The 24991-nt window shown below is 36.0% G+C and overlaps 1 long non-coding RNA gene across 1 annotated transcript; it reads left to right on the forward strand.

Moving 5' to 3' along the window:
* The first annotated feature begins 8161 nt into the window (after nt 1–8161).
* Nucleotides 8162–24134, forward strand: LOC123548715 (uncharacterized). Its single transcript, XR_006685946.2, has 4 exons — nt 8162–8275; nt 20069–20185; nt 21308–21361; nt 22553–24134. It is a non-coding gene; the product is annotated as an uncharacterized LOC123548715 (long non-coding RNA).
* The last annotated feature ends 857 nt before the right edge of the window (nt 24135–24991 follow it).

Raw genomic sequence — 24991 nt, forward strand, 5'->3', positions numbered from 1 at the left:
GCACTTTCTTTTTAGTTAAACTATTCAAAGAATGGTAGAGCTATTTGACTCGCTCATGATCCTGATTTGGTTAAGTCTTTGTATGTAAGCTGGTATCTCAGTAACCACTTGTGGGAATGGATTGAAACTTCACACACTTGTTCACTGTGATAAACTGACTTGCATTGCACAGGTTCCATAACTCTATTTTGCTTTTTTACTAAATTATGCCCCTTTTTTGACTAAGAAATGTTTGGTTAAGGTTTTGTAACTATGTAATCTGGTATCCTAAAGTCAGTTGAAAATTGTCAGAGTCAAAAATAATAATTAAGATGAAATTAAGAGATACACATAAAGTTTCATTATCAAACTCAACTGAAACTGAAATTAACCGAGCCCAATCGTTATCCAGTAAAGCATGATATCGGATCAAATGGTGCGGATTGGTGACTTTGGGTAAGAAAATTATATTTTTCTGTCATTTGAAAATCATCGTCGAGGACGGTATATAGCGCAAGATGTGCTCCGAGTATTATGAAATACTCGTTGCAATTCACTTTTTAGCTCACCTGAGCGCAAAGTGCTCAAGGTGAGCTTTTGTGATTGCCCTGGGTCCGTCGTTGTCCGTCCGTCGTCAACAATTTGACTGTTAACACTCTAGAGGTCACAGTTTTGGCCTAATCTTGATGAAACTTGGTCAGAATGTTACCCTCATAAAAATCTTGGACGAGTTCGATATTGGGTCATCTGGGGTCAAAAACTAGGTCACCAGGTCAGATCAAAGGAAAAGCTTGTTAACACTCTAGGGGTCACAATTTTGGCCCAATCTTAATGATACTTGGTCAGAATGTTACCCACAATAAAATCTTGAATGAATTCGATATTGGGTCATCTGGGGTCAAAAACTAGGTCACCAAGTCAAATCAAAGGAAAAGCTTGTTAACACTGTAGAGGCCACATTTATGACCATAGAGGTCACAGTTTTGGCCTAATCTTGATGAAACTTGGTCAGAATGTTACCCTCATAAAAATCTTGGACAAGTTCGATATTGGGTCATCTGGGGTCAAAAACTAGGTCACCAGGTCAGATCAAAGGAAAAGCTTGTTAACACTCTAGAGGTCACAATTTTGGCCCAATCTTAATGAAACTTGGTCAGAATGTTACACTTAATAAAATCTTGGAAGAGTTCGATATTGGGTCATCTGGGGTCAAAAACTAGATCACCGGGTCAAATCAAAGGAAAAGCTTGTTAACACTCTAGAGGTCACAATTTTGACCCAATCTTAATGAAACTTGGTCAGAATGTTAATCTTGATGATCTATAGGTCATGTTCGAATCTGGGTCATGTGGGGTCAAAAACTAGATCACCAGGTCAAATCAAAGGAATAGTTAACACTTTAGAGGCCACATTTATGACCATATCTTAATGAAACTATCTTGATGATCTTTAGGTCGATAGGTCAGGTGAGCGATACAGGGCCTTCATGGCCCTCTTGTTTTAATTACTTTGGAAAACCATGCGAAAATAGCAGGTAAACAACGCCACGGCTCAGAAAACATTATTTTAGTACGTTTTTCCGTGAAAACACAAAATTACCACTTCCACAATATCACTGACACATTTCTGTAACATGTTTTATTATAAATGATGAATTATATTTCTTGGAAGACCAATGTAAGGCGATTCATGACCGTGCTGGTCAGTAACGCAGGGGACACAGGATCAGCGACTGCAAAATACAGTAACATAGGAGCTTGGCGTTTTCTTCTGTGTTCGTTTTCATCAATTTATAAAGGAAACATATCTTTATGCATTGATTTATCTATCAAAACAGTGATAAGTAGTGGCATACAGAGAATAACACGATCAAAAAGGTGTTTAATGTTCCACTCTGATAAGAGTCATGCCACCATAATTATGTTGCTACAAAATTGAAGTATATGGAAATTGAATAGATGAACAAACGGTATATGGTTCTAATTTATCCATGACTGATTCTTAAGGTATACAATTATAATGGTTGTAATGAAAAAGCGTGCCACATTGTGGACATCATTGGGTTCTGTGTTCCATGAAGGTTTACATCAGCTTGCCAGCACTGTATGATTTATAACATCTGTTACACTGGAGAATTTTATCTTTGTGTCTTTTCATATGTCCCTTCAGATTTGATTTTGTTGGGCATGTTTGATATAGCATATGTTACATGAAGCCATAATAATGACGACTCATCCGATTGCTTTGATTAAATTTAGTACTCCTATACATTGTATATAGTTTCGGTTATTATAACCCTGGCACGGAGGTATTCAATTCACCTCTAACAAAGAGGTGGAGCTAGTGTTTACAAGCCGTGATTTTTCGGCGTGCGTATTAAGCACGATTTTATTACCTTATGGTGCCTAAATAATGTACCAATCGGACTGCTCGGTAAGGTATTCTAGGTATTTTCAGCCATAATGGGAGATTTTGTAAGAGTGGCGCTGACTGGAGGAAAGGCTGTAAATGCGTTCGTCATCTATAAACTCTGTAAGTACAGCACCATCGGGTTGTCTGCGTTCCACTTGAACAGGTGTGTGTTACCAAATATTCATCCGCTTATCCAGGGAATCATGTCGCTAAATTCCAACCACCTTGTGTTGTCAATGTGGATATTTCTTATTTTCGTCTTTCATACAAGGAAAATACAATGGTCTACATTATCGTAAAATTGTTAAATAGATAAATCTAGCGAAAATCTCAAAGTAAGCAGTAAATTGTTGGTAATATATCAAGGTACTATTTTTTTTTCTTGAGACGGATTAAACAGCAGGTGATGGATCATTTCCTTAAGTTTTGTTTTTACAAAAAGGTTATTTGTTTTATACAGTCATTAACTCTTACCCTGCATTACAGCAACAATTTCTAACCAGTGCAAATTTGATGATAAGCTGAAGTAGGGTAAGGGTTCATGTCGCTTCCAACAATTCCAGTTATAAAGTATAGAACGTATTTCAATATTGTTTGCTTACTGTTACCATCTTTTAAGCACCAAAGGCTCAAAGATATATATATCTTGTGATCGTTTGGTGTCTGTCATGTGTCCCTCCACAATTTCTAAACACAGTCTTCTTCAGAACTACTGTCCTCATTTATACAAAACTTCACAGAGGCCCCTTTCAACATTGCCAAAAGATTTAAAATACAAGTTTCTGCCCATATATAACTTGTGCTTCAGTTACATTGCGCCGACCATCTTTTTTAAAGATATTTCTTGTTGAGAGAATAACTTGCAAAGCAGTAGTATGATAATCTATTTTTTTTAGACAAATTGAATTATTTCTTCTCAAGAATTGCTAATCCCGTTATTCTTCAGTAAAGATATTGTCGATTTTACTACTGAATAAAGATCGTAGCGAAAAGTCTGTGATTGTCATCAAGGACCCAAAAGCTTTTGCCTTACTTATAGTCTGAAAAAGGAAAATTTACATACTAGTCTAAAGGAGGTAAAATCAAAAGAGTGAAAACCATCTAAGAATTGTCGCGTAACTGGGAACCAGTTCTTACTTGAGGAATTCTTAAAGGTATACGTGCGTGTTCAGTTTTTGACATTTTGGTAGAAACGCATTAAATTAATATATGTGCTAAGGTGAGAAATAAAATTACAATGTGGAATGAAAAGTAGTTCCAAGGAACAGCATTTTAACTCTATCTCGGGAAAAATCTCTCGAAAATGGCTTTCTCGTCATCGTGCTTATAATTTGAAACGGAGCTGGCTTTTATCTGTACATATTTTTTTACTTTATGTAGAAAATATAGACAACAGGATTTAATGCATATTTTTTCTGTTTTAAACATTTTGACCACAGTGCAACGGAATTACTGCCCTTAAAGAAATAGTATTTCATGTAGTTTCAGAAGACTGATTAACTTATGAAAACAACAAATTGCTGCTTAGACTAGAACGGTAACAGGAGAAAATACTTATCGCTGTTTTTGAAAGATAAATGAATAACTGTATGTTTCCCTTAGAAATTGATGAAAACGACCACAGAAGTAAACCTGAAGCTCCTGCGTTACTGCATTTTGCAGTCGCTGATCCTTTAGCTCCTGCGTTACTGATCAGTTCCGTCATGAATCGCCTTATATATTGGCTTTTCAAAACATTCATCTTCTATAGCACCAACTTGTTTCATGATTGTATCAGGAACAACACGGAATTAGAAATATTGTATGTTTATCAAAGAACATACTGGAAATAACGCTTTTTCTGAGTCATGGCATTGTTTACCCGCTATTTTCACATGGTTTTCCGAAGTAATTGAGAAAAAATGCATAGATTTGCTGGAAAACAAATAGCAACGAGTATTCCATAATGTTCAGAGCACATATTGCGCTGTAATTAATATTATCTAAATAACTGAAAAAGACAATTTTCTTACCAAAACCGCTCCATTTAATCCGAGATAATGCGTTACTGATCCGGGTTTTCAAGGTAACGATTGGACTCGGTTATATTGCTTTTTTTTTTTTGCGAACACAGAGCTCGAGACATACAGACACTAAATAGAACAAGAGGGCCAAGATAGCCCTAGGTCGCTCACCTGAGAAACACACCAAAACAAACCATAACAGTGTAAACATGTTTGACCTAGTGATTTCATGGAACAAAATATTCTGACCAATTATTATTAAAATTGGAGCAAAAAGTATAAATAAGTATTTTCTTTGATTTGACCTAGTTTTTGACCCCAGATGACCCATATTTGAACTTGACCTAGATTTCATCAAGGCTATCATTCTGACCAAATTTCTTGAAGATCAATTGAAAAGTACAGCCTCTATCGCCTACATAAGGTTTTTCTTTGATTTGACCTAGTTTTTGACCCCAGACTACCCATATTCGAACTTGAGCTAGATTTTATCAAGGCAACCATTCTGACCAAATTTTATGAAAATCCAGTGTAAAATGCAGTCCCTATAGCATACAAAATGTATTTCCTTGATTTGACCTAGTGACCTAGTTTTTAAACCCAGATGACCCATATTCGAACTTGACCTAGATTTCATCAAGGCTATAATTCTGACAAAATTTCATGAAGATCAGTTGAAAAATACAGCCTCTATCACATACAAAATGTTTTTCTTTGATTTAACCTAGTGACCTATTTTTTGACCCAGATGATCCATATTCGAACTTGATCTAGATTTCATCAAGAAAATCATTCAGACCAAATTTCATGAAGATTAATGGAAAAATACAGCCTCTATCGCATACAGAAGGGTTTTTATACGCCTGAAGGGACGTATTATGTTATGATGCTGGTGTCCGTCTGTCCGTTAGCAATTTCGTGTCCGCTCTGTAACTCTTGAACCCCTTGAAGGATTTCAAGGAAACTTTAAACAAATGTTCACCACACGGAGACGATGTGCAGAGCGCATGTTTTGGATGTCTCGCTTCAAGGTCAAGGTCACAGGAGTCAAAGGTCATATTAGTTTGTTTCGTGTCCGCTCTGTAACTCTTGAACCCCATGAAGGATTTCAAAGAAACTTGACACAAATGTTCACCACACCAAGACAACTTGCAGAGCGCATGTTCCGGATGACTTGCTTCAAGGTCAAGGTAACACTTTGGGGTCAAAAGTCATAATCAGTTTGTTTCGTATCCGCTCTGTAACTCTTGAACTGCTGGAAGGATTTCAAAGAAACTTGGCAGAAATGTTCACCACATTGTAACGATGTGCAGAGCGCATGTTCCGGATGACTCACTTCAAGGTCAAGGTCACACTTAAGGGTCAAAAGTCATATATGACTTTGCTTTGTGTAGATTGCTCTGCATTGCAGTGCTCTTGTTTTTTATTTGACAGATCTCTTTTTTGTACTTACAATAATGTTTTTGGAATTACTTCCCTTTTATGTTACTATAAATAGCTTATTTTGAAATTTTTTTATTATTGGCCGTAGGGAAAAACCGAGACCACTTTTCTGTGGTACAACATGGATGATACCTCCAATTTTAAGGTGTATTTTTACATACCTGTACCTGATAAGGATTTTTTTGTAGACTTTGAATATTTTTTTGTGGACTTAGATTTGTTTTTTGAAGTTTTCCTTTTGTTGTTCCAGTCCTTTGGGGCTACAACAGTCAAGTTCTTAAAATTTTGCTCCCATCCTATGATGTAAGCCTTCGGGCATATATTGCCCTGCTTGGCGGCGTTCTTGTTTTTTATTTGACCTAGTGACCTAATTTTTGACACCAGATGACCCATTTTCAAATTCAACGTAGATTTTATCAAGGCAATCATTCTGATCAAATTTCATGAAGATCATTTGAAAAATACAGCCTCTATCCCATACACAAGGTTTTTCTTTGATTTGACCTAGTGCCCTACTTTTTGACCCCAGATGACCCATTTTCGAACTCGGCCTAGATTTCATCAAGGTTATCATTTTGACTTAATTTCAGGAAGTTCAATTGAAAAAATACAGCCTTTATCACATATACAAGCTTTTCCTTTCATTTGACCTAGTGACCTACTTTTTGACCCCAGATGACCCATTTTCAAATTTGACATAGATTTCATTAAGGCAATCATTCTGACCAAAATTCATGAAGATTAATCGAAAAATACAGCGTCTATCGCATACACAAGGTTTTTTATGATTTGACTTAGTGACCTAGTTTTTGACCCCAGATGACTCATTTTCAAACCCGGCCTAGATTTCAACAAGGTAATCATTCTGACCAAAATTCATGAAGATTAATTGAAAAATACAGCCTCTATCGCATACACAAGGTTTTTCTTTGATTTGACCTAGTGACCTAGTTTTTGATCCCAGATGACCCGTTTTCAAACTCGGTCTAGATTTCATCAAGGTAATCATTCTGATTAAAATTCATGAAGATTAATTGGAAAATACAGTCTCTATCGCATACACAAGGTTTTTCTTTGATTTGACCTAGTTACCTAGTTTTTGACCCCAGATGACCCATTTTCAAACTCGGCCTAGATTTCATCAAGGTTATCAATCTGACCAAATTTCATGAAGATCAGTTGAAAAATACAGCCTCTATCACATACACAAACTAAATGTTGACAGACGACAGACAGACACTCACCTGAGCACCTGAGGAGCTAAAAATGGCGTGAAAAAAATGGTAGTCGCATAATGGCGGATATAAATTTTTTTGTGAACACAGAGCTCGAGGCATATAGACACTAAATAGAAAAATAGTCCGAAAAAAATAAAATGGTAGTCGCATAATGGCGGATACAAATGGTCCTTTTTTTTCGCTCTGTACTGTAGAGCTACTGTATTTTCCTTATTTTCTTAAAACCATTAGCGTAATCATAACCTGCCTTTTTTTTTTGCTGAAATCACATGCCAGATCTATGCTTGACATGAAGGTAGATCTAGCATTTTCAGAACGAAATAACAACATAACAATTTTTTTATGGACACTTAGATCATACACCACCAGTATAATTTGGGGTCTCATTTTTTAGCTGATTTTGCAGTTTGTGACTGAAATTATTTTTCTTGCATCAAACATGATCCCCACTTTTCTTTTGATTTTTATTTAACACTGACAATATTCTTCAAGAAAATTTAGGTTTATAATAGAATCTACAGACATTTGATGTGTGCTGCGGCCATTGGAAATAGGTCACTTTTATGGCATACAGACACTAAATAGAAAAATGTCGCGAAAAAAAATGGTAGTCGCATAATGGCGGACACAAATAGTCCTCAGCTTTTTGGCTCTGTAGAGCTATTTTCCTTATTTTCTTCGCAATTGTTTTGCTAAAATCACATGACAGATCTATGATTGACATGTAGGTAGCATTTTCATAATGAAATAACAATTTGACAACATTTTTCATGGAAACTTAGATCATACACCACTAGTATAATTTGGGATCTCATTTTTTAGCTGATTTTGCAGTTTGTGTGTTTGACTGAAATTATTTTTCTTGCATCAAACATGACCCCCACTTTTCTTTTGATTTTTCTTTAGCACTAACAATATTCTTCAAGAAAATGTAGGTTACAGACATTTAAAATGAGTCCTGGTGTGTGCTGCGGCCATTGGAAATAGGTCAATTTTATATAGAATAAAGAACAAAAACTATTTAGTGTGTTATAAGCTATAAATAGAACAACAACTATTTAGTGTGTTATAACCTCGAATACCTTGCTTTTTTTCACTTACCTCCCTTGAAAAGAGATCTTCAAATTGAAGAACAAACAGCTGTGTAACCTTCCTAAAAAATAAACAGATAAAATAGATATAAACATGAAAATAATGTAGGTTTGTATCATTAATCATTGCAGTCTGTTTCACCTAAAACATTTTGTCAGAGAAAAGAAGGTTTAGGCTGTAGTGATAGTGTCATAGGGCTGATAGGGTACACCAAAGAAGTATAAAATACTTTATTTTTATAGCTCTTTTGGTACACTACTCACTAGCTATCTTGTTTAGCAATACAAACACGGGAAAGGTAACCAGTGGTAACAGTTAAACTCTTGCAAACCCATGATTAATGATTTCCAAAAAAATTATGTTAAAAACAAACAAAAAATTGCTCACATTCGCCTTTTAAACTGATCTAATTGTGTTGCATGGAGGGTATAGTAAATACTGTATAATTTTTAGAATGGGGAAAGTGTGCATGCAGACTGTTTTCCAAAGAGAAAGTAGACAAGCTTTTAACTGTCCTGAGTGGCTGCTTTTTAATTTCTGACATTTTCAGCCACCGTCACGATATAAAACAAACGTTATGCGTCTGATTAGTTTGATTAAAGAGAAAGTACAATTTCAGTAAAAGGAGAAATTTTCAGCATGTCAGTTTTGTACCGTAATAGGAGCGGAAAAATGTGCAGCCCGATACAGGACTCGAACCTGCAACCTTCTGCTTGCAAGTCAGATGCTGTACCAACTGAGCTAATCAGACAATCGATATCATAGACTAATTATATACATTATAATTATACACACTGCTACATTCCTCCCTCTTTTTTTTCACAGACAAACTCAGATTCTTTTGACTAACCCAGCCATTGCTTCACCCTAGCTCTAGGATTCCAAGGCTAGTCACCACACTCACGGCACCAATGTAATAGGAGCGGAAAAAAGTGCAGCCCGATAAAGGACTCGAACCTGTGACCTTCTGCTCGCAAGTCAGATGCTCTACCAACTGAGCTAATCGGACAATCGATATCATAGACTAATTATATACATTATATACACACTGCTACAGTACCATACCTGTCTTGAAAATAACAAACATTACCAAATATATCATTTGACGGCAAAAAGTGAGAATATGAGGAACCCTGAGAATACGAGATACATGTATTTACCTGTAGGATGATTTTGGGTTCTGTAGTAAAGACTAGGTCCTTTTTAAGCAGGCCCATAGGAAGCATTTTCAGATTGGGGGTTGGGGGGGCCACACATTTTGAAAATTAGCCAACCTATAACAGATCCAGATCAAATGAATGCAGTGTAGTATAAAAATCCTCACCTTCTTCTGAGCTTGGAACCGAAAAGGAAACTTTTTTTTTTTTAGTTTAAGATGGGCTAAGCACTATGTACTACTGTGCTAAGCTGCATACTGAAGCACAGTGCATGCTTAGCCATCTAAAACAGTTACAAAACTGCAGTTCACAGCTAAAATTGACTTGCTGTCAAAAAAGTGCTAAGATAATTTCCATAATTGTCAAATTATTATGGGGGTGGGGGCGGCTTCCCTGCTCCACCAAGATACAAGATACAAGAAACTTTATTTAACGTCGGATACATATATAACAAAAACATTAGCTTAAAGCTATTTCCCGACAAACATATGTAAAAATAATATAACTATTAAAAAAGGCTGTAAAAGAAAAGTACATGGTTAAAGCATAGCATAAAAAAAAAAAAGATAAGCATATTGTATTGGGACATGCAAGTAAAAATACAAGTCTATGGGCATAAATAAGGAATTAGTAGTTGACAGTCGGGTATGTGACAAGTGTGAGACAGAAAACCTAATTCCCCAAGTAAAGTACTTATCCCAACCTACCGAAAGAAAGATGTAGAGAGGGAAAAGGGGCCTGAGAGGGTCATACACAGTGCCACACCCGCCTCTGTCATCTACAATGTTATCACAATAAAAACAGATTGGCATCATGCATGAAAGAGAGAGAAAAAAAGATATATATAAAAAAATATATATTAAGAATATACTAAATTATGACTTATATTACTATTTAAATGTAAGTACTTAGTTAAAATGAAAAACTATTGTTAAGATAATGAGTAAATGGATAGATGAAGTAGTGATAAAAAGTTTAAGATATGCTTCACCTGGTTTTGCCAGCTGTATGGCCAGTCCACACGCGCTGAAACTCCACCAGGCGACAGCACAAAAAAGAATAAAAACCAAAAAACATGGAAGCAGACAAACAAATTAAACTGATAAATGCAAAAAAAAAAGTCTTTAGCTGAGGACGAAACTAAGAAGCACACAAATAAATAAAGCAACACAACAAGCCGAACAGCTCCTGTTCCTATGGCCATGTTAAGCCCCTCTTCTTGCAGACTTTATTTATGACCTTGAATTGGGGTAAAAGTTAAACTTGATTCATTTTTAGCTTGACTATTCCAAGAATTGTAGAGCTATTGGACTCGTCCCTGTCGTGTCTCGATTTGTTTAAGTTTTTAGCTCACCTGAGCATGAAGTGCTCAAGGTGAGCTTTTTTGATCGCCCTGTGTCCGTTGTCCGTCTCGTCCGTCCATCTGCCCGTCCGTCCGTCATCAACAATTTGACTGTTAACACTCTAGAGCTCACAATTTTGGCCCAATCTTAATGAAACTTGGTCAGATTGTTACCCTCATAAAAATCTTGGATGAGTTCGATATTGGGTCATCTGGGGTTAAAAACTAGGTCACCAGGTCAAATGAAAGGAAAAGCTTGTTAACACTCTAGAGGTCACAATTTTGGCCCAATCTTAATGAAACTTGGTCAGAATGTTACCCTTAATAAAATCTTGGATGAGTTTGATATTGGGTCATCTGAGGTTAAAAACTAGGTCACTGGGTCAAATCAAAGGAAAAGCTTGTTAACACTCTAGAGGTCACAATTTTGACCCTATCTTAATGAAACTTTGTCAGAATGTTACCCTTAATAAAATCTTGGACGAATTTAATATTGGGTCATCTGGGGTTAAAAACTAGGTCACCAGGTTAGATCAAAGGAAAAGCTTGTTAACACTCTAGAGGTCACAATTTTGGCCCAATCTTAATGAAACTTGGTCAGAATGTTACCCTCAATAAAATCTTGGATGAATTTGATATTGGGTCATCTGGGTTCAAAAACTAGGTCACCAGGACAAATCAAAGGAAAAGATTGTTAACACTATAGAGGCCACATTTATGACTGTATCTTCATAAAAATTGGTCAGAATGTTACTCATGATGATCTTAAAGTCCAGTTTGAATCTGGGTTATGTAGGGTCAAAAACTTGGTCACCAGGTCAAATCAAAGGAAAAGCTAGTTAACACTCTAAGAGGCCACATTTATGACCATATCTTAATGAACTTGGTCAGAATGTTAATCTTGATGATCTATAGGTCATTTTCAAATCTGGGTCAGGTGGGATCAAAAACTAGGTCACCGGATCAAATCAAAGGAAAAGCTAGTTAACACTCTAGAGGCCACATTTATGACTGTATCTTCATGAAACTTAGTCAGAATGTTAATCTTTATGTTCTTTAGGTCAAGTTCGAATCTGGGTCATGTGGGGTCAAAAACTAGGTCACCGGGTCAAATCAAAGGAAAAGCTAGTTAACACTCTAGAGTCCACATTTATGACTGTATCTTCATGAAACTTAGTCAGAATGTCAATCTTGATGATCTTTAGGTCAAGTTCGAACCTGAGTCATATGGGGTCAAAAATTAGATCACCAGGTCAAATCAAAGGAAAAGTTAGTTAACACTTTAGAGGCCACATTTATGACCATATCTTAATGAAACTATCTTGATGATCTTTAGGTCAATAGGTCAGGTGAGCGATACAGGGCCTTCATGGCCCTCTTGTTGTATGTAAGTTGGTATCTCAGTAACCACTTGTGGGAATGGATTGAAACTTCACACACTTATTCACTCTGATAAACTGACTTACACTGCACAGGTTCCATAACTCTATTTTGCTTTTTTTAACAAAATTATTGCCCCTTTTTCCCCTTTTTCGGCTTTGAAATTTTTGGTTAAGGTTTTGTATGTAAGCTGGTACCCTGAAATCCCGAAAATAAGCCGTGGCTTATTTTAAATTTTCGTAAGGATTTGGTGGCTTATTTTCAAGACCGGCTTATTTTTGAGTCCAGCGAACTTTCGAATACATATATCCAGTAACGATTTAAAAACCGGCGTATTTTCGAGTATCATTTTCTTTTTCATACCGGTATTTGATTTTTAGTAAAAACATCGACGCCAGTAAATACTTATACTTCTGACATAATGACCCATAGAAAAAGTTTTGTCTGGCCTAACAAACAAAACACACCTATGTTTCAATCGCCAAACCGTGAACGGGTATGAGTAACTTACATAATACGTGACAAACTCTGCAGTGTGTTATCAATTTTACAGTTTTATAGGCCTTCTTATATAGCGGTAAAATTACATGTACAATGGTGTTTTACAAGTTGTAAAAATGGAAATGCCAAAACAAAATGTTAGGAGCTATACGAGGGAATTTAAACTGAAAGTTGTGTCTCAACACAAAACGTTGTCAGTTGGAAATATTAAAAATAAAGTAATAGACACAGCCCAACATTTTAACATAGAAGAAACTAATGTTAGACGTTGGCTGAAAGCTCAGGCGGACATTAAAAACTCGCCAAAAGGTTCTAAAAGTACTGGTTCGGGACGGAGAGCTTTATTTCCAGACATGGAATCTCAGTTGCATCACGAATTTCTTGAAATTAGACAAGAAGGACTGAAAACAAAAGCTTGGTGGTTCAAATCCCGTGGAAAGGAACTTTGATACAACAAGAGCTGTCACTAATGGTGACAAATGCCCCCGCAGCACCTTGCCCTTTGACCTGGTGACCTTTACCTTTGACCTGGTGACCCCAAAGTCAGTAGGGGTTGTGTACTCAATAAGTTCTATCAGCATGTGAAGTTTGAAGGTCCTGGGTGCAGTGGTTCGCGAGAAAAGTGCCTTCGTGCAAAAAGTTAACATTGTGACGAACGAACGAACTAACGGACGGACAGTTGAAAACTAATATGCCTCCCTTCGGGGGCATAAAAAGGCGAATGGCTTATTTTTGAGTATGGCTTATTTATGAGCCCTTTTTGCCTGTAGTGAAATGGTGGCTTATTATCGAAACCGGCTTATTTTCGGGATTTCAGGGTATCTCAGTACCCACTAATGGGAATGGATTGAAACTTCACACACTTGTTCACTTTCATCATCTAACATGCACTAAGCAGGTCTGATAACTATACTTTGCTTTTTTTTTCAAAATTATGCCCCTTTTTTCACTTAGCAGTTTTTGGTTAAGTTTTTTATGTAAGCTGGTATCTCAGTATCCACTAATGGGAATGGATTGAAGCTTCACACGCTTGTTCACTGTCATGGTCTGACTTGTACTGAGTAGGTCCCATAACTATACTTGGCTTTTTTTCAAATTATGCCCGTTTTTTGACTTAGCAGTTTTTTGTTAAGTTTTTGTATGTAAACTGGTAACTCAGTATCCACTAATGGGAAAGGATCGAAACTTCACACTCTTGTTCACCGTCAAGATATGACATATAGTAAAAAGGTTCAATAATTCTACTTTGCATTTGTACAAAAGTATGCCACTTTTTCAACTTAGCAGTTCTTGCTTAAATTCTTATATGTAAGCTGGTATCTCAGTACCCACTAATAGGAAAGGATTGAAACTGCACAAACTTGTCCACCGTCATGAGCTAATAAACACTGTGCAGGTCCCATAACCCTGTTTTCCATTTTTAGCTCATCTGATTTTTTGAAAAAAAATGATGAGTTATTTCATCACTTGAGCGGTTGTCGGCGTCGGCGTCGGCGTCGGCGTCTGCGTCGGCGTTGCCTGGTTAAGTTTTATGTTTAGGTCAGCTTTTCTCCTAAACTATCAAAGCTATTGCTTTGAAACTTGGAATACTTGTTCACCATCATAAGCTGACCCTGTATAGCAAGAAACATAACTCCATCTTGCATTTTGCAAGATTTATGGCCCCTTTTGTACTTAGAAAATATCAGATTTCTTGGTTAAGTTTTATGTTTAGGTCAACTTTTCTCCTAAACTATCAAAGCTATTGCTTTGAAACTTGGAATACTTGTTCACCATCATAAGCAGACCCTGTACATCAAGAAACATAACTCCATCTTGCTTTTTGCAAGATTTATTGCCCCTTTTGGACTTAGAAAATCAGTTTTCTTGGTTAAGTTTTATGTTTAGGTCAGCTTTTATCCTAAACTATCAAAGCTATTGCTTTAAAACTTGCAACACTTGTTCACCATCATAAGTTGACCCTGTACAGCAAGAAACATAACTCCATCCTGCTTTTTGCAAGATTTATGGCCCCTTTTGGACTTAGAAAATATCAGATTTCTTGGTTAAGTTTTATGTTTAGGTCAACTTTTTCTCTTAAACTATCAAAGCTTTTGCTTTGAAACTTGCAACACTTGTTGACCATCATAAGCTGACCCTGTACAGCATGCAACATAACTCCATCCTGCTTTTTGCAATAATTATTGCCCTTTTTGGACTTAGAAAATAATTTTCTTGGTTGAGTATTATGTTTAAGTCAACTTTTCTCATAAACTATCAAAGCTATTGCTTTAAAACTTGCAACAGTTTTTCACCATCATAAGTGGACACTGAACCTCAAGAAACATAACTCTAACCTGCTTTTTGCAAGAATGATGGCCCTTTTTAGACTTAGAAAATCATGGGTAGGACAATATTTCTATTACACAAAAAAAAATCAGATGAGCGTCAGCACCCGCAAGGCGGTGCTCTTGTTAGCTCATCTGATTTTTTGAAAAAAAATGATGAGTTATTGTCATCACTTGAGCGGTTGTTGGCGTCGGCGTCGGCGTCGGCGTTGCCTGGTTAAGTTTTATGTTTAGGTCAGCTTTTCTCCTAAACTATCAAAGCTATTGCTTTGAAACTTGGAAGACTTGTTCACCATCATAAGCTGACCCTGTATAGCAAGAAACATAACTCCATCTTGCTTTTTGCAAGATTTATGGCCCTTTTTGTACTTAGAAAATATCAGATTTCTTGGTTAAGTTTTATGTTTAGGTCAACTTTTCTCCTAAACTATCAAAGCTATTGCTTTGAAACTTGGAATACTTGTTCACCATCATAAGCAGACCCTGTACATCAAGAAACATAACTCCATCTTGCTTTTTGCAAGAATTATTGCCCCTTTTGGACTTAGAAAATCAGTTTTCTTGGTTAAGTTTTATGTTTAGGTCAACTTTTCTCCTAAACTATCAAAGCTATTGCTTTGAAACTTGCAACACTTGTTCACCATCATAAGCTGACCCTGTACAGCAAGAAACATAACTCCATCCTGCGTTTTGCAAGATTTATGGCCCCTTTTGGACTTAGAAAATATCAGATTTCTTGGTTAAGTTTTATGTTTAGGTCAACTTTTTCTCTTAAACTATCAAAGCTATTGCTTTGAAACTTGCAACACTTGTTCACCATCATAAGCTGACCCTGTACAGCAAGCAACATAACTCCATCCTGCTTTTTGCAATAATTATTGCCCCTTTTGGACTTAGAAAATCATTTTCTTGGTTGAGTATTATGTTTAAGTCAACTTTTCTCATAAACTATCAAAGCTATTGCTTTAAAACTTGCAACAGTTTTTCACAATCATAATTGGACACTGTACATCAAGAAACATAACTCTATCCTGCTTTTTGCAAGAATGATGATCCTTTTTAGACTTAGAAAATCATGGGTAGGACAATATTTCTATTATACAAAAAAATCAGATGAGCGTCAGCACCCGCAAGGCGGTGCTCTTGTTAGCTCATCTGATTTTTTGAAAAAAAATGATGAGTTATTGTCATCACTTGAGCGGGTGTCGGCGTCGGCGTCGGCGTTGCCTGGTTAAGTTTTATGTTTAGGTCAGCTTTTCTCCTAAACTATCAAAGCTATTGCTTTGAAACTTGGAATACTTGTTCACCATCATAAGCTGACCCTGTATAGCAAGAAACATAACTCCATCTTGCATTTTGCAAGATTTATGGCCCCTTTTGTACTTAGAAAATATCAGATTTCTTGGTTAAGTTTTATGTTTAGGTCAACTTTTCTCCTAAACTATCAAAACTATTGCTTTGAAACTTGGAATACTTGTTCACCATCATAAGCTGACCCTGTACATCAAGAAGCATAACTCCATCTTGCTTTTTGCAAGATTTATTGCCCCTTTTGGACTTAGAAAATCAGTTTTCTTGGTTAAGTTTTATGTTTAGGTCAGGTTTTATCCTAAACTATCAAAGCTATTGCTTTAAAACTTGCAACACTTGTTCACCATCATAAGTTGACCCTGTACAGCAAGAAACATAACTCCATCCTGCTTTTTGCAAGATTTATGGCCCCTTTTGGACTTAGAAAATATCAGATTTCTTGGTTAAGTTTTATGTTTAGGTCAACTTTTTCTCTTAAACTACCTAAGCTATTGTTTTGAAACTTGCAACACTTGTTCACCATCATAAGCTGACTCTGTACAGCAAGCAACATAACTCCATCGTGCTTTTTGCAATAATTATTGCCCCTTTTGGACTTAGAAAATCATTTTCTTGGTTGAGTATTATGTTTAAGTCAACTTTTCTCATAAACTATCAAAGCTATTGCTTTAAAACTTGCAACAGTTTTTCACCATCATAAGTGGACACTGTACATCAAGAAACATAACTCTATTCTGCTTTTTGCAAGAATGATGGCCCTTTTTAGACTTAGAAAATCATGGGTAGGGCAATATTTCTAGTACACAAAAAAAATCAGATGAGCGTCAGCACCCGCAAGGCGGTGCTCTTGTTACAAAATTATGCCCCTTTTTGACTTTTGTAATCATTCAATTGACAAGGTTGTTGAATAGTCGAGTATTACGCATTTTTCACAATAACTGCAGCGGGGGCGGGGGGAATATATATATCTAGTGGTTGAAATTTCAACTGAAGAAAGCTAGGGTCCTCTACCAACGGAAGAGCTAATTTGTTTACTTCTGAAGGTCGGGTATATTTTTGAGGCCCAAACAAGGGGTCACCAAATCACGTTGTTTTAAGGTCACTGTCTAACAGTATCATTTACCAGGACAGCAAATTGCAGTTATTCCCCCCCCCCCCCCCCCCCCCCCCCCATATCAGTGGACTGAATATTGGACCCGTTCACAATTGCAATATTGTTTTTACTTTTAATAAGCTACATATTTTCTTCTTTTTACTTGTGTATAATATATATGACTTTACATGCAAAAAAAAAAAAAATGAAAGAAAGCAACTTACTTCAGTTTTTAGCTGGTCTCTATGAAGTATACGGAGAGCTATCCTGCTCGACTCTGGCGTCTTTCCGCGTCCACACCTTATTTAAAGTTTTAATGCCCTTCCTCTTTTTTCTCTTTATCTTTGTAATTATTTGATGGATTTGCTTCGAACATAAAATAGTTATTCCTCATCATCACTCACATCATCTGGCACAAGGCCCATAAGTCTTGCACAGATATTTCATGTATTATCCCCCCTTTTTACTTATAATCTCAGGTTATAGTTTTAATGCACTTTACTCTATCTCTGATATGACTAAAAGGATTTGATTCAAACTTAAATCTTCGCCCATTTTATATTACACAAGGTCCAACTCTGGCACCAAATTTTGATGAATTATGCCCTTTTTACTTAGAATTTTAGTTTAATTGATGAATTATGCCCTTTTTACTTAGAATTTTAGTTTAATTTTGAAGCATTTTCACTATATCTAAGTTATTACAGAAGGGATTAGATTTAGACTTAAATCATCTTCCACGTCATATGACATAAGGGTTATAACTTTAGCACCAGTATTTCATGAATTATGCTCCATTTTTATATAAAATTTCAGACAAAAGTTTTGAAACACTTTTACTCTATATCTGTTATTACCAAACAGATTTAATTCAAATTTGAAACTGTTGTTCCACATGGTTGCCCACTTCGTACAACACAATGTTCATGGTACTTGCACCAGAATGCTATGAGTTATGCCCCCTTTTTGTGCCCCCACCATGAGTGGTAGGGGCATATAGATTTGCTGTTGTCCGTGCGTGTGTCCGTCTGCCTAGCTCAAAAAGTGTTAGATATAAATTGATGAAACCTTGCATGAGTCTTTATCATGATATGAACTTGTGCACCTCCTATTTTTTGTCTGGCTCCGCCCCCTAATTTTAGAGTTATGGCCCCTGAAATAGTCAAAAATGCACATTTTCACCTTGTGACACGCCTAGCTCAAAAAGTATTTGATATAGATTCATGAAACCTTGCTTGAGTCTTAATCATGATATGAACTTGCGCACCTACTATTTTCAGTCTAGGTCTGCGCCCTATTTCTAGAGTTATGGCCCCTGAAATAGTCAAAAATGCACATTTTCACCTTATGACACGCCTAGCTCAAAAAGTATTTGATACAAATTGATGAAACCTTGCATGAGATTTTATCATGATATTAACTTGCGCACCTACTATTTTTTATTTGCAGTTATGGCTCCAGAAATAGTCAAAAAATGCACATTTTCTCCTAATTATGTGCCTCACTCAGAAAGTATTTAATTTAAATTCATGAAACGTTGCTTGAGTCTTTATCATAATGTGACCTTGCACACTTAGCATTCTTCTTGAGAATTTTAGCGTTTATTACAGAGTTATGGCCCTTGAAATAGCCAAAATAGTGGATTTTTTGTTTGTGATGCTCATAGCTCAAAAAGTATATGGTATAGAATAATGAATCCTTTTCATAATTTTTTTTTAGGTTATACACCATTAAGACTGCAAACATTTGAACTATTTCCCCTTATTTGTGACAACTGTACCAGTGGGGGGGGGGGCACCCTGTGTCCTACAGACACATTCTAGTTACTAGAATTTCAGGTTCCAGTTTTGATGCACTTCTGCTTGATCTCATTTATTCTGATTCAAACTTGAAACAGTTGCTCCACATTATCAGCCACGTGATAATTGACACGATGTCATGATGCATTTTTTTCAGAAATTTCCATGAATTATGTCCCTTTTTATACTTATTGAATGTTTTGATAAACTTTTCTGTCTCTGTTATTACTAAATACATTTGACACAGACTTAAGCTGTTGTTAAATATCTTCATCCACATTGGAGTGCTCCAGTTTCCTCAGATGTGTCCAGTTTCACTATCCAGCATCAAAATAGTCAAGCCAGCTGTCTCCTGTGACAGCTCTTGTTTGCTTTTGTTTATCCACCATATCACCCACAACATATGACACAAGATGCATAACCCTGACACCAATATTTTATGAATTATGCCCCCTTTTTATTTAAGACTTATTCTTACTTAGTGTTTTGATACACTTTATCTTTATATCTCTTATAACTAAATGTTTGACACAAACTCATGTTATTGTGCAATATCTCCATCTACCATTGGAGTCATTAAACACTCCAGCTCCAGCTCCATCTTCCTCAGATGTGCCCAGTTTCACTATCCAGCATCGTAATAGTCAAGCGTGATGTCTCCTGTGACAGCTCTTGTTTATTTCTTTGTGCACAAAAAACAAGGGGGAAAAACAACCAAGTGGGGGGAGGGGGGGACCAACCGGGTTTTTTTCCCTAGGGGAAAATCTGACCCTTACACAGGTATGAAATGTTTAAAGTGTATGAGTCCAAAGAAATCCATGTTTACTTTAAATACATCGGTGCATTTCATGCACAAATGGACATTGAAAAAATGTGATTTTTATATTATAGATCTATTAACAATTTTTTTTTCTCTTGCCATGTGACTTAATTGGAAATTGTACATGCACAGGTCACATTGGTTTATCATGAGTGTTTTGTTTTGTTTCAGAAGTGAGATGTGACTGTCTTGGTACTGCTGTTAAAATTGCCTGCTCATTATTGTGTACTGGTAGAAAGTTTAACTGATACCTTACTGTGAAAAAGAGGGAAAATGTTCACTAAATTGGTAAGTTAAGCTTATACAGTCATGTCAATAGAGGATATTTGTTAGTTTCGATTGAATATGGAATATATCTCACTGAGAAGTGAAAAAATGTCAAATATTTTCCAGAGCACGTAGCACGAGTGAAAATGTAAACATTTTCTCACTTCAAGGTGAGATATATTCACGAAAAACAAACAGATTTTGTTTTTATTTTATGCTCAATTACGTTGAGATGTGCATTTTGCAACAGTGTTTAATCTCAGCGTGGGAAACAGACATGTGAAACAGACATGACATCCGATGTGTTATAACATTAGAAAGACGCACACAACATACAGTTCCATTTTATTTTATTTTTTGCTGCATAACATTATGAAATTCTCATTAAGTAAAATAATTTGAATCGAGAAATATACTATAAAGAACAAAGTGCGACTACAATTTTCATCCTGTTTTAAGCAAATAATTTAAAATTCATACACAATCTTTGATGGGGCGGAGCTTTATCTCTCACAGTGTGAAAATATAGATTTCATATTTTCACAGTGTGAGTGATGAGATATAAAAATATTCAACTTATAGAATACAGTTTTTCATGAAATAGCATAAAAGAAATCCTGTTTACACATATAATATTTATATAGGCATTGTAATGCTGAAAGTACTCAAATAGTTTAAGCACCTTCAGATTTAACTACAAGTACGTGTTCTTTTTCCCAGGTAAACTGAAACTTTCTTTTCACAATTTACATGCATGTGTTATATATATTTGAGCTTTGCCATGAGAAACCCAACTAAGTGCATATGTGCATCTGCACAGTTTGGTCAGGATCAATGCTGTTCGCTTTCAAAGCTTATTGCAATTAGAGAAACCATTAGTGAACAGCCTGGATCCTGACCAGACCTCGAGGATGCGCAGGCTGGTCTGGATCAATGCTGGTCGCAAGCACACTATGTTGGTTTACTCATGGTGCCGTTCATTTCAGTTACAGTTATCATGTTAAATGTCAGTCACTTGACTTGAAGAATGGCTTTGCTGTCTAACTAGAACTAACTTATTGTTTTGAAAGAAATCCACTAAGTTTTCTTGCAAAGAGATAAGCAAAATAAGGATAGATCAAAGATGTATGTATTTAATTTCAGTTGGTGTTTGCTGTTGGTGTGTATGTTGGTCTGTATTTGGACCAGCACTACCAGGTAGGTTTAAAGTAAAAATATTTAAAGAAGTACATCTACAATAATAAGTTCTCAGTTTTTACCTGAGATTGATAATTGTTTTCTGTGACTAAAACAACTTTAGTGAAATTGTCCAATTTGGCTTAATCACCACATTGATCTTTTTATACGCCCAAAGGGACGTGTTATGTTATGAGGCCGGTGTCCATCTGTCTGTCTGTCCGTTAGCAATTTCATGTCCTCTCTGTTACACTGGAACGCCTTAAAGGATTTCAAAGAAACTTGCCACAAATGATCACCACATCAAGACAATGTGCTGAGCGCATGTTTTGGATGGCTTGCTTCAAGATGAAGGTCAAACAGAGGGGTCAAAGGTCATAGGACTTTGTTTTGTGTCCACTCTGTAACTCATGAACTGCTTAAAAGATTTCAGAGAAACTTGACACAAACGTTCACCACATCGAGACGACATGTAGAGGGCTTGTTTCGGATGGCTTAACTTTTGTTGTATCTTTAAACTTTAGCCCAATTTTGCCTTTGCGACCAGTGCAGACCAAGATAAATCTGGACATCTGAGCAGACTGATCATTGTCTGCACTGTCCACTATTACATATGATAACTTTTTCAAATTTCACTTCATACTGGTAAATTGCTCTGGGACAACTTCTCATTCTGTGGCTTCACATACATGTACCTAAATTTGCTGTCTTGCTTATATATATACCAGGGAATTGCCTTGATTTGCTGTCATGCTTATTATATATATGCCTGGAAATTGCTTTGATGAAGCATTTCTATATTTTCACCAAAAACCCTGGAGAGGAAACTACCATTTTGCATTTGAAAAGAAAATACAGGTGCAGTGTTTCATGATTTATCTAGGAAACAAGAAGTTGATTCTTTGCTGTGAAAATGTTGTCTCCTTTATCATTTCTCAAGAATATTTTCATGGGCTGAACCTTTAGCCTGCTGGCAACAAGCAGTTATGCCTTTGCGACCAGTGCAGACCAAGATCAGCCTGCACGGATATAGTCTGCACTGTTCACTATTCGGTCTGTAGATTCTCGGTGAACAATCTTATGAATAATAAATGGTATAGCCCAAAATTGAATGATGGACTTGTCCATTTTAGAAATATAACAGGATAAAGGTTAATTTCCGTTTGCATATGCTGCGTATTATTTTATAAAAATATTTGATTTCTCTTCCAGGTTCCAAAAGTTGATGATCCTCAGGCATTGTGGGATAAGGTGAAAGACTTATCAGAAAAATACAAGAAAGACAAGTGATAGAACTGATATATAAAAGCATCTGTTGTATACTTCATCTCATGGAATTTGATCATATTCTTTTATCATTTCATGGCATTGTTTTATGTCATACACTTTCTAGTGTTGCTGTGTTACACACTGGCTCATAGTGAGTTATAGAATTTGGAGATGGATTTTTTATTATAATCTTTGCTGTTACTAGAACAAGTAACTGGAAATGTTGAATTTTATATTTTGTTTTTAATGCAAGGACAGAATGATAGGAAGATGCAGTAAAGGATTCCAGTTTGTTATAAAGCATTTTAACATGGCTTTATTTGTCAGCTAAACAGCTAAGGAGAAAGCCAAGCATTGTATATTCTCCAATAAAGTAAACTACGGTTGACATGTTGACATTATGACATCAAATTGTTGCAAATCTACAGGTTTTTTACTACTGGGATAAATAAAGTTTAGCATAATTTTTTATCAACATACTTTAATAAGCTTGTTGGAATGAAAATAAGACTGTGATATATCATCTGATTTTCTATAGTTTCTTACTTAGATGCTTGGATATTAAACTCTAATATGCACCTGGTTCAGTTCCTATGTACCAGAATCTGCACCATGGTAAAGTAGACAAAAAACACACAAAGACCTGGACTATTTGATATATCACAGATTTAGCAGAGAGAATGCTTCTACAAGCAGCAAAATCATTCCATGACATTCACTGCTCATACCTGTATAACCCTTACTTAGATTGTTTTCTATATTTAACAAGGACCATATGAAACTCATTTTTCCACATGTTAAGTGCGTAAAACCTGTGACATAAAAGATCCAGGCTTCAAAGTTATAATATCAGAGTTTGTAGACCTGTCTCATGCAACAATTTCATTGGTCAGTTTCAAATTTTGACTTGGGAGTTGGGTGTGGAACAGCCAGTCAGATCCAGCAGTTTTGAGACTGTCTGCAAACACTGCCTAATAGCTTTGGACTCCTGAAAGTGTCTGAAATTGGACCATTCCCCTGCTAAATTAATGGCATTTTACTAGATGACTCATCCATATGAATACCTGGTGGCAAAATATAATAAAAGATAGTCACTTATTATTGGCTGTCAGTCATATTGTTTATACATGTACTAGTAGAATGAATTTTTAACCTATTCACTATGTCGCCTGTATGCGATTGTTTCTTCTTTATTTAATAAAAAATTTAACTGTTTGATACTCGATATTATATTTACTGTTAGAATTATAGTCAAATTAATAGAAATGTATTGTTAGGAAAAATGCCATCCTAGTAATTGCATGATTAATCAGTGCAAATTGAATTAATTTATTAAAGGTTTTGTGTATACTCAGTATACACATTACTATATTTGCAGTTCTTTATACATGTAATGACTTGACATCTGTGCACATGAGGATGAGATATTTGTAAGGTTGAAAGTGTCATGAGTGATCTTTTCATTAACAAATAACATATCATAGGTGGATCTAATTACATGTTGAATAAATATTTGAAAATAGAAGTTTTTTTCTTCTTTGAAATAATTGATTATGAATTGATTTACATTATTACAATGCATGAAGGAAGTAAATATCAACATTAAATTATGTAAGGACAGTCCATGGGGTCATTGAGGAGTAGGGGAGGGATGTGAAGGGTCTGGCAAACTTACATTTCTGTAGCCTCATTTTAGAAGAAATTTTCTGCTTGCTTCCCATGCAAAGCACAGACCAGTAATATTTATGTCTCCTACATGTAGTGGGGGTTACATGTGGGGGAGACATTGATTTAGTGCTGTCTGTTAGTCTGCTTGTCCATCTGTCACAAAGTTTGTCCACGCAACGGATGCATTTACACAAGACTTCACAAGAGTGATTGCTGCCAAGCATTATTGTGCATATCGTTGGTGTTTTCTGGTTTGTAATTTTCAGTGGAGTTACAGCCCTTCTTTTGTCAAATTTTATGATGTTTTTGTCACTTCTCTTATATTATTGGGGGGATTTCCACCAAACCTTATAAGAGTGATCAGTGCCAAGCTGTACTGTGCATATTTTCAGCATTTTGCCATTTGATGATTTTAGTGGAGTGGCCTTTGGTTCATCCAATTTTATGATATTTGGTACCATTTCTCATATGTTATTGGGCAGATTTCTACCAAACCTTACAGGAGTTGTATTGGTCTGGTTCAGTGATTTTCAGCAGAGTTATGGCCCTTCATTTGTCATAATTTACTTTGTCCTGGGATCTGCTCTGATACAACCATGAGAAATTAAACCAAACTTTGATCATTTCCAAGCCTACATAGTTGTGCATATCATGGGCATGTTCCGGTTCCTTGTTTTTCATTAGAGTTATAGCCCTCGAGTCATCAAAGTTTAT

The sequence above is a fragment of the Mercenaria mercenaria genome, chromosome 6, assembly GCF_021730395.1.
Source record: "Mercenaria mercenaria strain notata chromosome 6, MADL_Memer_1, whole genome shotgun sequence".
Classification (NCBI taxonomy): Eukaryota; Metazoa; Mollusca; class Bivalvia; order Venerida; family Veneridae; genus Mercenaria; species Mercenaria mercenaria.